This window comes from Eubalaena glacialis, chromosome 15 (assembly GCF_028564815.1).
Source record: "Eubalaena glacialis isolate mEubGla1 chromosome 15, mEubGla1.1.hap2.+ XY, whole genome shotgun sequence".
Classification (NCBI taxonomy): Eukaryota; Metazoa; Chordata; class Mammalia; order Artiodactyla; family Balaenidae; genus Eubalaena; species Eubalaena glacialis.
In genome coordinates this window covers 43,218,217-43,232,469 of record NC_083730.1, presented here as the reverse complement: position 1 = coordinate 43,232,469, position 14,253 = coordinate 43,218,217, and positions in this window count along the sequence as shown.

Here is a 14,253-nt window from a genome sequence, read left to right as displayed (position 1 = left end):
TACAATCATTCCACTGATAAGATACTCAATTGGGGATAAGGGAATCATCTTTCTACTCTAGAATCAAAAAGATCCTCTCTTTTGAGTACAAGGGAGGATCACACAATGGCCTTATAATTTCTACAGGCAAGCTGGCCTACAAAGCTGAAAGTCAGAAAACATTCTGCACTATTAATTGGCAATTATATGTTTGAATTGGATCTACACAGGGAGAAAAACAGTTTAGAAAACCATTAAAATTATATGACTAAATTTAATCCATTGGTTCAGATTTTAGAAAAATGTCTGGTTTGAGTTACCTGGACCAGCTATCTAGCTTTCTGGTTCAATATACAATTAACCTTTTAGCTTTGGCATCAGGTTCCAAACCATATTCTAAAAGGGAAGAAAATAAGAGCCACTGTTTGAAAGCTTATACTTCAGGAATAAACTCAGCTTAATTCCCATGGAGGCCGAGAGACTCAGGTTATTGGACCTTTCCTAGGTGTGAGGGTGAGAACAGAGGCCACTGTCACATGAGCCCGAAAAACTTTGAACTGTTTTCCCCGTACTGCGCCTTCAGACCAGATGCCATCTGCCCAGCCTCATTTCTTCCTTGAACTAAATCAAGAACTCGGTTTTTCCATTGCTGCAATGCTCACAGGTCTAGAAAGACAAGAGTTAAACGTTTAAACATTCCTGTCAGTTACTGGATATTTTCCAGTAAAGGAAGAATCACAATTAGCAAATCAAACCCTAGTGATTTACTTATACTGCATATTACAATATAATCCTAGCATCTATTGAGCTGTTTTACCAAAGTGCCAGACGTTTTCTATACATTATCTCTAATCGTCACAAAAACTATGCAAGGAAGATGTTATCTCCATTTTTCTAAGGGAAGATGTTCAAAGGAGCTAAGTGGCAGAATTAGGGTTTAAACCCAGGTCCTTCTGGCTGCAAACTCAGCCACTGAACAAGCAGCATTAAGAAAAGCCAGTTCCCACCACTTCCCAGAACTTTAATTCCATTGTCTTTAATTTTCAGAATAACCCTGGTAGACAGGAATTGCTGTGATCCCCTTGTCACACCTGAGTGGAATGACACTCAGGAACGTTACGTGACTTGCCTATAGCTGGATAAAAAAACAAACTTCCCTGTATTGAGTATTGTCCTAAGCTATTGGCTTTTTCCATAAAACCCAAATGAACTTTTTGGCCAAACCAATATTTATAACCATTATAAACCACCCTAAAAAGCAGAGGGGTATTATCCTCACTTTCCATGTGAGGAAGGTGAGGTTCGGACAGGTCACTTGACTTTTCATGTCACAAAGCTATCAAGTGGCAGAGCCAGGATTCAAAGCCAGGTCTGAGGATTCCAAACCCGTGCTCCTGCCACTGTGCCAGGCCGCCTTTCCCAGGGCCTTTTAGTAACTAAGTCAGTGTCACTGAAACTCTAGGCTACCTTTCAAGGGCTTATTATAACAAGGAGAGCACTTGGAATGAAAGTAAAACCACTTGACAACATAGTACAGGAAGAAAAAACTATGATCTGGGGTTACAATAGCCAAGTTGGCCCAGTCAGTGCACAGAGCAGCAAGCATTCTCTATGTTCCAAATAATGACACTGTTAATTTGATTTATATAAATGGAAATAAAGAAATTTACATAAATGAAAACACCAGCAGGAGGAGGGAAGCAGGTATACATTGCCAGAAATGAGCTAGGTATTAAATGAGAAAGGGCAAAATAGGGAATTTCTGTGTGTTTTATTCATTTTACTTCATTTTTAAAGGCTCCTCCCTGCCTATCCTCTTCCCACTGCGTTCAGTGACAGTATTCCCCTGCCTCTAACCAAAATGTTGCTTTGGCAGGAAATGAGGAGGAGGAGACTCCGTCTGAATGCAGGCTATTACCCCATGATTAACCCTTCTCCCTTGGATCAGAACCCGGGGTCCTTTTGCCAAAAAGGCAAAGAAAAGAATAAGTTTACAAAACCCAAACCCTATCCCTTCTATGACATATTAGAGTGTTACACAATGCTTCCACATAGATTCCCTCATTTGATCTTCACATCAGCCCTGGGAGGTAGACAAAGTCTACATCATAATCCTCATTTTACTGACAATAAAGATAAATTCAATTAAGTGACTTGTTCAAGATCATACAATCAGTAAAACTCAGGCTGGAAGCCAGGTATTCTGTTATTGAACCTCAGGTTCTTTCCACAGCAGCATCATGTTCTAAATAATTTGAGAAATAACCTGTTTTACTGTATAATGCTGAATATCTCTACAGCTGCTATTGCAGTTACCACATCATCATAATTTTTTTATTACTGTTTGATAGACTTTATTTTTTTACGAGCAGTTTTAGGTTCACAGCGAAACTGAGCAGAAAGTACAGAGATTTCCCATATACCCTCTGTCCCCACACATGCATAGCCTCACCCATTATCAACATCCCTCACCAGAGTAACACATTTGTTACAATTCATCATCATTTTTTAACCATAAAGAATCTTCAAATGATCATTCTTAGCATGTTCTTACTAGATAAAAATTAAGAAAGTATACACATAATGTAGCTACTTTTAATGGGGCACATGCTATGCACTGGAGAATATACTAGGTATCTGCACATTTAACTCTTACAACTCTAAGGAAGCTGTTGTTCTTTTTATTTTTACATCTCATGAAACTGAGGCTCAGAGAGGCTAAATGACTTGCCCACACTTACAAAGGAGGAGGTAGGTAGGATTCAAAGTACTCCAAAGTCTATGATATTTCTGAGGCACCAGGCATCAGGGGAAAGACTTCATAAACCACCTTTACCCTCCAGTTAAGGCAAGATGACTCCTAGAATAATCGTAAGTCTACCAGCTTCCTTAGGAACCTACCCCAACCTAGCAATCCCCAAGTTGGTCAGTTTGTTCATTACCTAAACCCAGGAAAGAAGAGCAAAACAAGGTGCTACCGAATCAGTGAATGACCAAAATGTAACTGGAAAGCTGTGTTAGCATTAATATGCAGATTCATATTAATATGCAGACTCATTAATATGCAAACTCATATTAAGTTTGAGTCTCACCTTCTCCCATGCAGGCAATAATGAATGATCTCTTTACTCTCAGAGGATCAAGAACCCTTTGTTCAAGGCTTCCCCCACCTACATGTGAACCTCAACCTCTAGCCCATGGCTAAAGTAATTTCCTTTGTCTCATGAGATGACAGTCATAAGACTGAGTACATAAAAGAAGGAGAAGGAGAAGGGGAAAGGGGAGGAGGAAGAGGAGGATGAAAAAGGCAGTTCCCAGTATCTGGGGAACCAATGCTACCTAGAGCTCCTACTCACCTCCACTATGTACACTTATCACCAGCCTCTCTGCCTCATCCCCCAGTAAACGTATGAAAGACCACGAAGAATGGGCTTCCCAGTCCCTTTATTTCTATCTAAAACCTCCCTAAAACACCATCCATAGTTTCAACCTGGCCTGAATGAACAAGGAAACTGGGTAACATTTCTAACAGGGCTTTACTTTTATAGTCTTTTTTGTGTGTGTGTGTGCTATACAGTAGGTCCTTGTTGGTTGTCTATTTTTTGTTTGTTTGTTTTTTGTTTGTTTGTTTTTTGGGTTGTCTATTTTAAATATAGCAGTGTATACATATCAATCCCAAACTCCCAATCTATCCCTTCCCCCCACCCTTCCCCCTGGTAACCATAAATTCATTCCCTAGGTTCTGTGAATCTGTTCCTGTGTTGTAAATAAGTTCATTTGTATCATTTTTTTTTCAGATTCTGCATATAAGCGATACCGTATGATATTTGTCTTTCTCTGTCTGACTTACTTCACTTAGTATGATAATCTCCAGGTCCATCCATGTTGCTGCAAATGGCACTATTTCATTCTTTTTAATGGCTGAGTAATATTCCATTGTATATATGTACCACATCTTCTTTATACATTCATCTGTCAATGGACATTTAGGTTGCTTCCATGTCTTGGTTATTGTAAACAGTGCTGCAATGAACCTTGGGGTGCATGCATACTTTCGAACCAAGTTTTTCTCCAGATATATGCCCAGGAGTGTGATTGCTGGATCACATGGTAGCTCTATTTTTAGTTTTTTAAGGAACCTCCACACTGTTCTCCATAGTGACTGTACCAATTTACATTCCCATCAACAGTGTAAGAGGGTTCCCTTTTTTCCACACCCTCTCCAGCATTTATTGTTTGTAGATTTTTTGATGATGGCCATTCTGACTGGTGTGAGGTGATATCTCATTGTAGTTTTGATTTGCATTTCTCTAATAATTAGCGATGTTGAACATCTTTTCATGTGCCTTGGCCATCTGTATATCTTCTTTGGAGAAATGTCTATTTAGGGCCTCTGCCCATTTTTTGATTGGGTTGTTTTTTGTTTTTTATGAGGTTTTTTTAAAAATTAATTAATTAATTTTTTGGCTGCATTTGGTCTTCGTTGCTGCACGCGCAGGCTTTCTCTAGTTGCAGCGAGCGTGGGCTACTCTTTGTTGTGGTGCACTGGCTTCTCACTGCAGTGGCTTCTCTTGTTGCAGAGCACGGGCTCTAGGCGTGCGGGCTTCAGTAGCTGTGGCTTGCGGGCTCTAGAGTGCAGGCTCACTAGTTGTGGTGCGTGGGCTTAGTTGCTCCACAGCATGTGGGATCTTCCCCGACCAGGGATGGAACCCATGTCCCCTGCATTGGCAGGCAGATTCTCAACCACTGCACCACCAGGGAAGTCCAGGTTGTTTGTTTTATGGTATTGAGCCACATGAGCCATTGGTAAATTTTGGAGACTAATCCTTTGTCAGTTGCATCATTTGCAAATATTTTCTCCCACTCTGTGGGTTGTCTTTTCACTTTATTTATGGTTTCCTTTGCTGTGTAAAAGCTTTTGAGTTTAATTAGATCCCATTTGTCTATTTTTGTTTTTATTTGCATACTTTTACAGTCTTGAAATAATTACTACTACAATACTATCCTACTACAACATTTTCCTACTAATAATATTGAGGCAATGAATAACAATGGTAATAATAACTGATTGAGTTCCTATTATATTCCAGGTGCTTTATATATTTAATCCTCTCTCAAATCTTATGATAAAAGGTCCATAATTCACATCCACAATTCTAAAATTTAAAAGTTCTGAAAACCCAAATGTATTTTCCTAAGTATACAGGAAACTCTTTTTGTGGCAAAACCTAATGTGAACCAAAACTGGGTTTTTTACAGTCTTTATTTATCCACTTGGTGTGAACGTCCATACATTTTGCTGCAAAATGAGTTAATGTGTTGGATTTGAGGGCACAGCCCCAGGCTCTACTGGGATGTAACATACTATGTATTATAGAATACATATGCACCTTTTTCTTTCTAAAATCTAAAAATATCTGAATTCTAAAACATACTTAGACACAAGAATTTCAGATATCTCCACTTTTCTGATGAGAAACAGAGAGTCACAAAGAATACAATTTTACTATTTACTTCCTTTAGGTCATCAGAGCCCTTTTACTAATTTAATAGTCAATGTTCAATTTTTTTAATTCAGAAAAGGATAGCTATTACATCTGCACATAATCTAATAGTCATACGTAAATGGATCATTCCAATGTACACCCCCATCCAAACTGTGTTAAGAGCTACTGGCTTGTGGCTGACCTGAGAGAGCTGAGCTTGCATTTATCATCTCCTGTTACCCTGTCCAATCTCTAGCGAGGAATATTCAGTAACATCTCTAAGAACAATGACTTACTATATTCCATGCACTGTTCTAAGTGCTATACATAACACATTTAATCCTCACAACAACACATTGAGAATGGGCACTATTATTCCCACTTTATAAATGATGACTCTGAGGCAGAGAGAGGTGAAGTATATTGTCCAGTTAGTAAAAGTGGCAAAGCCAGGATCTGACTCTCAGCAGAAATCAAACAGACAAAAATCCTTTTCTCCACAGCACTTGTTGGGAGGGGGAGGGACAGAAAGTAAATAAATAAAATAAATAACCAAACTATATAGTATATCAGAAAGTTGATAAGTCCCATGAAGAGGAAGAAAATCTGAGCTTTTAATTACAACACTCTATCTCTTAGTGAAAGTAATGTCAGGTCTGGTGTCTGAAGGGTGAAAGAGAAGATAAATTTTAGGCTAAGTAAACTGAACACTGAACTCTACTATCAAAGTAAAGCCTGTAAATGAATTTCTTTTTTTTTTTAAGAATACATAAGAACTTCCACTTCCAAGCATCATGGAGTAACAAGGATCAGATTTACCCTTCTACCTGAAAGGTTAAAAAATAAAAGCAAAAACCAGACAAAATATATGAAACAATGGTTTTCAAGATACTGGATATCACACAGTGGTGGACAGTGATTCCTGAGAAACAGGAAACAAACGAGGTGAGCCCTGTGATTTACCTAGCTTACTGACTGGAGGGAAATTCCAAGTGGAAACCCATTTTGTGGGATGTCCCAGGAGATTTTGGCCAGTTTAATAAGGCAAGAAAAGGAATAAAAGGCATCTGGCTTAAAAAGCAAAAAGTAAAACAGTCTTCATTTGCATATGACATAATTTTCTATGTAGAAAATCCTAAGGAATACTTTTTAAAGCTACAAGAATTAATAGGTGAATTTAGCAACATTGCAGGATACAAGCAATGTACAAAATCAATTGTATTTCTATGTACCTATAGACTAGTGATGAGTAATTGGAAATTGAAATAAAATATCATTTATAATAGCATCAAAAATATGAAAAAAGATGTATATAAACATCTTTTACACAATGATAAAAGATATATACATTGAAAGATATATACACTGAAACTATAAAACATTGCTGAAAAAAATTAAAGAACACTTAAATGATTGGAAATCTGCTCATTGTTTATGGGTCAAAAGACTCAGTACTATTCAGAAGGCAGCTCTCCCCAAATTGATCTATAGATTCAGCATAATTCCTATCAAAATCCCAGCTGACTTTTTGCAGAGGAGAACAAGATGATTATAAAATTCATATGGAACTGCAAAGGATCTAGAATAACAATAGAAAACGTGTTTTTAAAGAACAAAGTTAAAGGACTAACACTACTTGATTTCAAAAGGTGTTATAAAGCTACAGTAATAAAGATGGTGTGGTATTGTCATGAATATAAACAGATACATCGATGGAAATGCCTAAAGAGCTTATAAAAGAGACCCAAACATACATGGCCAACTGACTTTCAACAAAGATGTGAAAGCAATTCAGTGGAGAAAGGATCTTTTCAACAAATGGTGCTAGAATATGCATAAAAAGTGAACTTAGATCAATACTTCACGCCATATACAAAGATTAATTTTAAATGTATCACAGACCTAAATGTAAAACCTAAAACGGTAAAACTTTAAAAACAAAACATATATTAAAATCTTTATGACCTTGGGTTAGGCAAAGATTTCTTAGCTACAACATCAAAAGCATGATTCATAAGAAAACAAATTGATAAACTGGACTTCATGAAAACTAAAACCTGTTAAGAGATGAAAAGACAGTCCTCAGACTGGGAGAAAATACCTGCAAAGCGTTTATCTTATAAAAGATTTGTATCCAGAATATATAAAGAATTTTCAAAATTCCACAATGAGAGCACAAACAATCCAACAAACATATAGACAAAAGATGTGAACAGATATCATCAAAGAAGATATACAAGTGGCAAGTAAGTACATGAAAGGATGCTCAACATCATTAGTAATTAGGGAAATACAAATTAAAATAGCAAAGAGACACCACTACACACCTATTAGAATGGCTAAAATTACGAAGATTCACAGGAACAAGTGTTGGTGACGGTAAACTGAGCAACTTTAAACTCTCATACACTGCTGGTGAGAATGTAGAATGGTATACTCGGTTTGGAAAACAATTTGTTAATATCTTAAAAAGTAAAATATACACCTGCCATATGATCCAGCCGTTCCACCCAAAGCTTTATACACAAATGTTCATAGCAGTTCTATTTGTAATAACCAAAAACTGGAAACAACCCAGATGCCCACTCACAGGTGAATGGTTAAACAAATTGTAATATATCCATACGATGGAATATTCCTGAGAAATAAAAAGAATGAAGTAATGATACATGTAACACAAGGAGGAATCTTAAAATAATTATGCTGAATAAAAAAAAGACAAATATATATATATATAAAAAATATGATTCCATTTATATGAAACGCTAGAAAACTAATCTACAGGGACAGAAAGCAGATCAATGTGGTTGCCTCAGATCTCTCAGGAGGGAGAGATTGCAAAGGGTCATAAGGAAACTTTTGGGAGGTGATGGATATGTTCATTATCTTGATTGTAAGGATGATTTCACCAGTGTGTACATAGGTCAAGATGTATCAATACTATCTGCACATACTTTAAACATGTACAGTATTGAATGTCAATTATACCTCAATAAAGCTGTTTTTTAAAACAAATAATAACACATAAGAAACTAGAGACTGGCCTCCTTGTGCTCGAACCTAATGAAATGGTATCACTTGCACAGATAGGCATAACTAACTGCAAATAGACAAATCAGTCCCATACAAAAGCTGAGAAGGATTTAGTTCTTCAAAAGAATGTTATAAATGTGTGTGATTCACAGATGATCAAACAATTCTAGTACAAGAAGGAACAGTTTTGCTATTTTTCTTTGCCTTCCTTATGCAAAATCAAGGTTTCAGATATCTTACAAACAACTTTTAACATGACCAGTAATTTTGTTTATTATTTGTTCTGATGATCTACTGCTATATCAAAAACCACTGCAAAAGCTAGTGTCTTGTATACAGTTTGGTCAGAACTCAACAGGAACAGCTCACTTCTGTTTCACTCAGAGCCATCTCAGATGGCACAAAGGCTGAGAGCTGCAAGCATCTGAAGGCTCGTTGATCACAAGTCCAGGGGTTGAAGTTAGCTGTCAGCTGGGACCTTAGCTGGACTAGAGCCACAGCACAAAGCCTCTCTGTGTGGCCTGGGCTTCCTCACAACATGGCATCTGGGTCCCACACACCAACATCCCAAGAGAGAGCCAGCTATAAGCTATGTCACCTCTTCTAACCTAGCCTTTCAAGTCACTCACTGTCATTCTGCCACATTCTATTCTCTAAAATCAAATGACAAAGGGCAGTCCATATTCAAAGAGGGGGGATTAGATTCCACCTTTTGATAGGAGGAATGTCAAAGAATTTGCAGATGTGTTTTAAAACCACCGTACTGTATTTATTGAAAATGCAGATTCCTCATCATCCTTTCAAATACGTGGCCAGGAGCTTTCATGGAAGCAGCACTGTGCTAGGACTCCAGGACACTGGATTCAAATTCTGATACAGATTTGAGACTCTTACATGGGTTAATTTTCCATGTTAAGAACGGGGACTAGGAACTAGTGTACAGATGAGGTCAAAGTGAGATGAGAGGGCACAGAGGGAAGGGACGCAGGCTGCTCAGTTCAGGTCTTCAGTAGAGAAAGGCAGTGGAGGCACCAGGCAAAACACAGTGTCTAGACTCCCAAAAGAATGCTTAGAGCCACTGATGGGTCAGTCCTATAAAAGCAGAGTGAAGAATAGTTGTGGGCAGCCACCAACAGGGAAATCTTACAGCAGGTAAACGTGGCTCTGAGGCCAGGATTGGGTTTTAGTACCCCTACTCCTCGGCAGAACTGTGCTTCCTCTAGACAGAAAACAATCTTCTATTATTATACCAAATCATACAGTATCATCATTGCATGCTTATCTGACCAGCTGTCCTACTAGACTAATATGCTCCATAAAGGCAGGCACCATGTTTAATTCATTTTTGAATCTCAGCACCTTGCATGGTTCCTTTGGTGCCCGATACTTTGCAAGCGCTCAGGAATAAATGGAACTGAACTATCAAGGTCAAAGCAGGGAACTAGTCTTAAGGGAGTAAGAGTCTAAGACTGGGTATCAGGACAGGATTTAGAATCTGGGAAAATAAAGGCCCAGTTATTAAATTGTGTGGTGGTCGAGGTCCTAGGCAGATGATAGGTGCTGAGGTTCTGCGTATGACTGGCCACAAGGCTGACCTGCCTGAGCTCTTAAACAAGGGTTCCTTAATTTCCCCCAAAGATTAATCCTAAAGCGTGGGTGTAAGATCATAGGAAGGGAACAAGGGCAGGGACAGAAAGATCTGTGGCTGGCCCACATAAAAGAGTGCACCAGGCAGTCTGTGAGACCCCTTTCTTCTTCTAAGTCATTCTGCACAGAAGGGAGCTGTGCCTATGAGCACGATGCGTCTGGACAACCTGCCAGGAATCCCCCACTGCACCACGTGGTTTCTCCAGGCCAGACTTCTCTGCTGTGAGCTCATCTATCCGACTGCCCCAGATTCCCAAAGGCATCAGACAGAGCTCATCACCACGCCCAAACCACTGAGTTCCTCCTGCATCCCCTGACTACACGAGACAGAACCACTGCCACCCAGCTTGCCATGCCAGAATGAGGCCTTGTCCTGGACACCTTGCCTCAGTCATCCCCAACTTCCAGTTATGTCCTATTGATTCCAACTCTTTATTATTACTCAACACTGTCTCCTCGAAATGCAAATCAAAACTGCAGTGAGGTACCACCTCACACCACTCAGAATGGCCATCACCAAAAAGTCTACAAATAATAAATGCTGGACAGGGTGTGGATAAAAGGGAACCCTCCTACACTGTTGGTGGGAATGTAAACTGGTGTAGCCACTATGGAGAACAGTATGGAGGTTCATTAAAAAACTGAAAATAGAGTTGCCATATAATCCAGCAATCCCACTCCTGTGCATATATCCCAAAAAGACGAAAATTCTAATTCAAAAAGATACATGCATCACAATGTTCATAGCAGCACTATTTACAATAGCCAAGACATGGAAGCAACCTATATGTTCATCAACAGATTAATGCATAAAGAAGATGTGGGGTATGTGTGTGTGTGTGTGTATATATATATATATATACACATACATACATACAATGGACTATTACTCAGCCATAAAGAATGAAATAATGCCATTTGCAGCAACATGGACGGACCTAGAAATTATCATACTAAGTGAAGTAAGTCAGACAGAGAAAGACAAATATTATATGATATCACTTATATGTGGAATCTAAAAAAATGATACAAATGAACTTATTTATAAAACAGAAATAGATGCACAGACATAGAAAACAAACTTATGGTTACCAAAGGGGGAGGAGAGGAGGGAAAAATTGGGAATTCGGTATTAACAGATACACACTACTATACATAAAATAGATAACCAACAAGGACTTACTGTATAGCACAGGGAATTATATTCAGTACCTTGTAGTAACCTATAATGAAAAAGAATCTGAAAAAGAATATATATATATATAAAATATAAACTGAATCACTTTGCTGTACACCTGAATCATTGTAAATCAACTATACTTCAACTTTTTTAAAAAGAGGAAAGAAACCAGAACAAAACTGTCTCCTCTTCCAAGAAACCCTCCCTAACCCTAAAAAGTTGAAATGCCTTAAGTAACTTCAGATCCTGAACTGTCTTGCTACACCACCCAGATGGCCCAGGTAACGTGGTTGTTCAACAAATGTTTGTTGAATAAATGAATGAACATATTAAATAAAGCCACAGCCATTGTAAACCATGCCCCCACCCAGCACTTCCTAACCCACTCCCCTCCTTTGTTTTTTCCCCTCCATAGCACTTACTGCCTCTAACATGCTATAAATTTACTTATTTCTTTTACTTATTATCTCCTCATCTCCACGTCCCTCTGAATGTAACCTGACAAAGGGGTTTTTGACCGTTGGTTCATCCCTGAATCCCAAGTGCATAGAATAGCACCTGGCATTCAGTAAGCACTTAATAAACACAAACTGACAAGCTTCCACTGCTTAGCTGGTTTCGGACAACCTTGGCATTTTCTAGGCAGTGATCCTCCTAGGTTCCCTGACAATCACGCCTCCCTGACGTGCCACCCTCTCCCCACCTGGGACACTCTTTCCTCATCGGCCTGGACAACAGCTTATTTTAGGGCAGCTGCTGCTGCAGCAGAGCCAGCTACCGAAGGAAACACTTCCCATACCAACATCTGGAAAATTCACTTAGAAAGCCTTTCAACCCTCATGTGCCAGGAAAAGTAACTCTTTCACTTTTTACAAAGTAGCCAAGTGACTATAAAATATTAGTTTTCAAAATGCAAGCCATGAAGCTTGCGGGATTTTGGTGCCCAGCCCGGAGGTCGGGCCCGAGCTCCTAGGGTGGGAGCTCTGAGTCCAAACAGCTGGACTAACAGAGAACCTCAGACCCCAGGGAATATCAATCGGAGTGAGGCCTCCCGGAGGTCTTCACCTCAGCACCAAGACCCAGCTCTATCCAACAGCCTGCAAAGTCCAGTGCTGGAAATCTCAGGCCAAACAACCAGTAAGACAGGAATACAGAACCATCCATCAAAAAAAAAAAAAAGAAATGACAAAAAAATATGTTACAGATGAAGGAGCAAGGTAAAAACCTACAAGACCAAATAAATGAAGAGGAAATAGGCAAACTACCTGAAAAAGAATTCAGAGTAATGATAGTAAAGATGATCCAAAATCTCGGAAACAGAATGGAGAAAATACAAGAAACATGTAACAAGGTCCTAGAGGAAACAAACAGTGATGAACAACACAATTACTGAAATTTAAAATACCCTAGAAGGAATCAGTAACAGAATAACTGAGGCAGAAGAATGGATAAGTGAGCTGGAAGATAAAATGGTGGAAGTAACTGCCAGGGAGCAGAATAAAGAAAAAATGAAAGGAATTGAGGACAGTCTCAAACACCTCTGGGACAACATTAAATGCACCAACATTCGAATTATAGGGGTGCCAGAAGAGGAAGAGAAAAAGAAAGGGTCTGAGAAAATATTTGAAGAGATTATAGTTGAAAACATCCCTAACATGGGAAAGGAAATAGTCAATCAAGTCCAGGAAGCACAGAGAGTACCACACAGGATAAACCCAAAGAGAAACATGCCGAGACACATATAAATCAAACTATCAAAATTAAATGCAAAGAAAAAATATTAAAAGCAGCAGGGAAAAGCAACAATAACATACAAGGGAATCCCCATAAGGGTAACAGCTGATCTTTCAGCAGAAACTCTGCAAGCCAGAAGGGAGTGTCAGGACATATTTAAAGTGATGAAAGGGGAAAATCTACAACAAGATTACTCTAACCAGCAAGGATCTCAATCAGAATGAAGGAGAAATTAAAACCTTTACAGATAAGCAAAAATTAAGAGAATTCAGCACCACCAAACCAGCTTTACAACAAATGCTAAAGGAACTTCTCTAGGCAGGAAACACAAGAGAAGGAAAAGACCTACAAAAACAAACCCAAAACAATTAAGAAAATGATAATAGGAACATACATATCGCTAATTACCTTATATGTAAACAGATTAAATACTCCAACCAAAAGACATAGACTGGCTGAATGGATAAAGAAACAAGACCCGTACATATGCTGTTTACAAGAGACCCACTTCAGACCTAGGGACACATACAAACTGAAAGTGAGGGGACGGAAAAAGTTATTCCATGCAAATGGAAATCAAAAGAAAGCTGGAGTAGCAATTCTAATATCAGACAAAATAGACTTTAAAATAAAGACTATTACAAGAGACAAAGAAGGACACTACATAATGATCAAGGGATCAAGCCAAGAAGAATATATAACAATTGTAAATATTTACGCACCCAGCGTAGCAGCACCTCAATACATAAGGCAAATGCTAACAGCCATAAAACGGGAAATCAACAGTAACACAATAATAGTAGGTGACTTCAACACCCCACTTTCACCAATGGACAGATCATCCAAAATGAAAATAAACAAGGAAACACAAGCTTTAAACACATTAAACAAGATGGATTTCATATTTATAGGACATTCAGTCCAAAAACAACACAATACACTTTCTTCTCAAGTGCTCATGGAACATTCTCCAGGATAGATCATATCTTGGGTCACAAATCAAGCCTTGGTAAATTTAAGAAAATTCAAATTGTATCAAGTATCTTTTCTGACCACAACCCTATGAGGCTAGATATCAATTACAGGGAAAAAAACTGTAAAAAATACAAACACATGAAGGCTAAACAATACACTACTAAATTACCAAGAGATCACTGAAGAAATCAAAGAGGAAATCAAAAAATACCTAGAAAC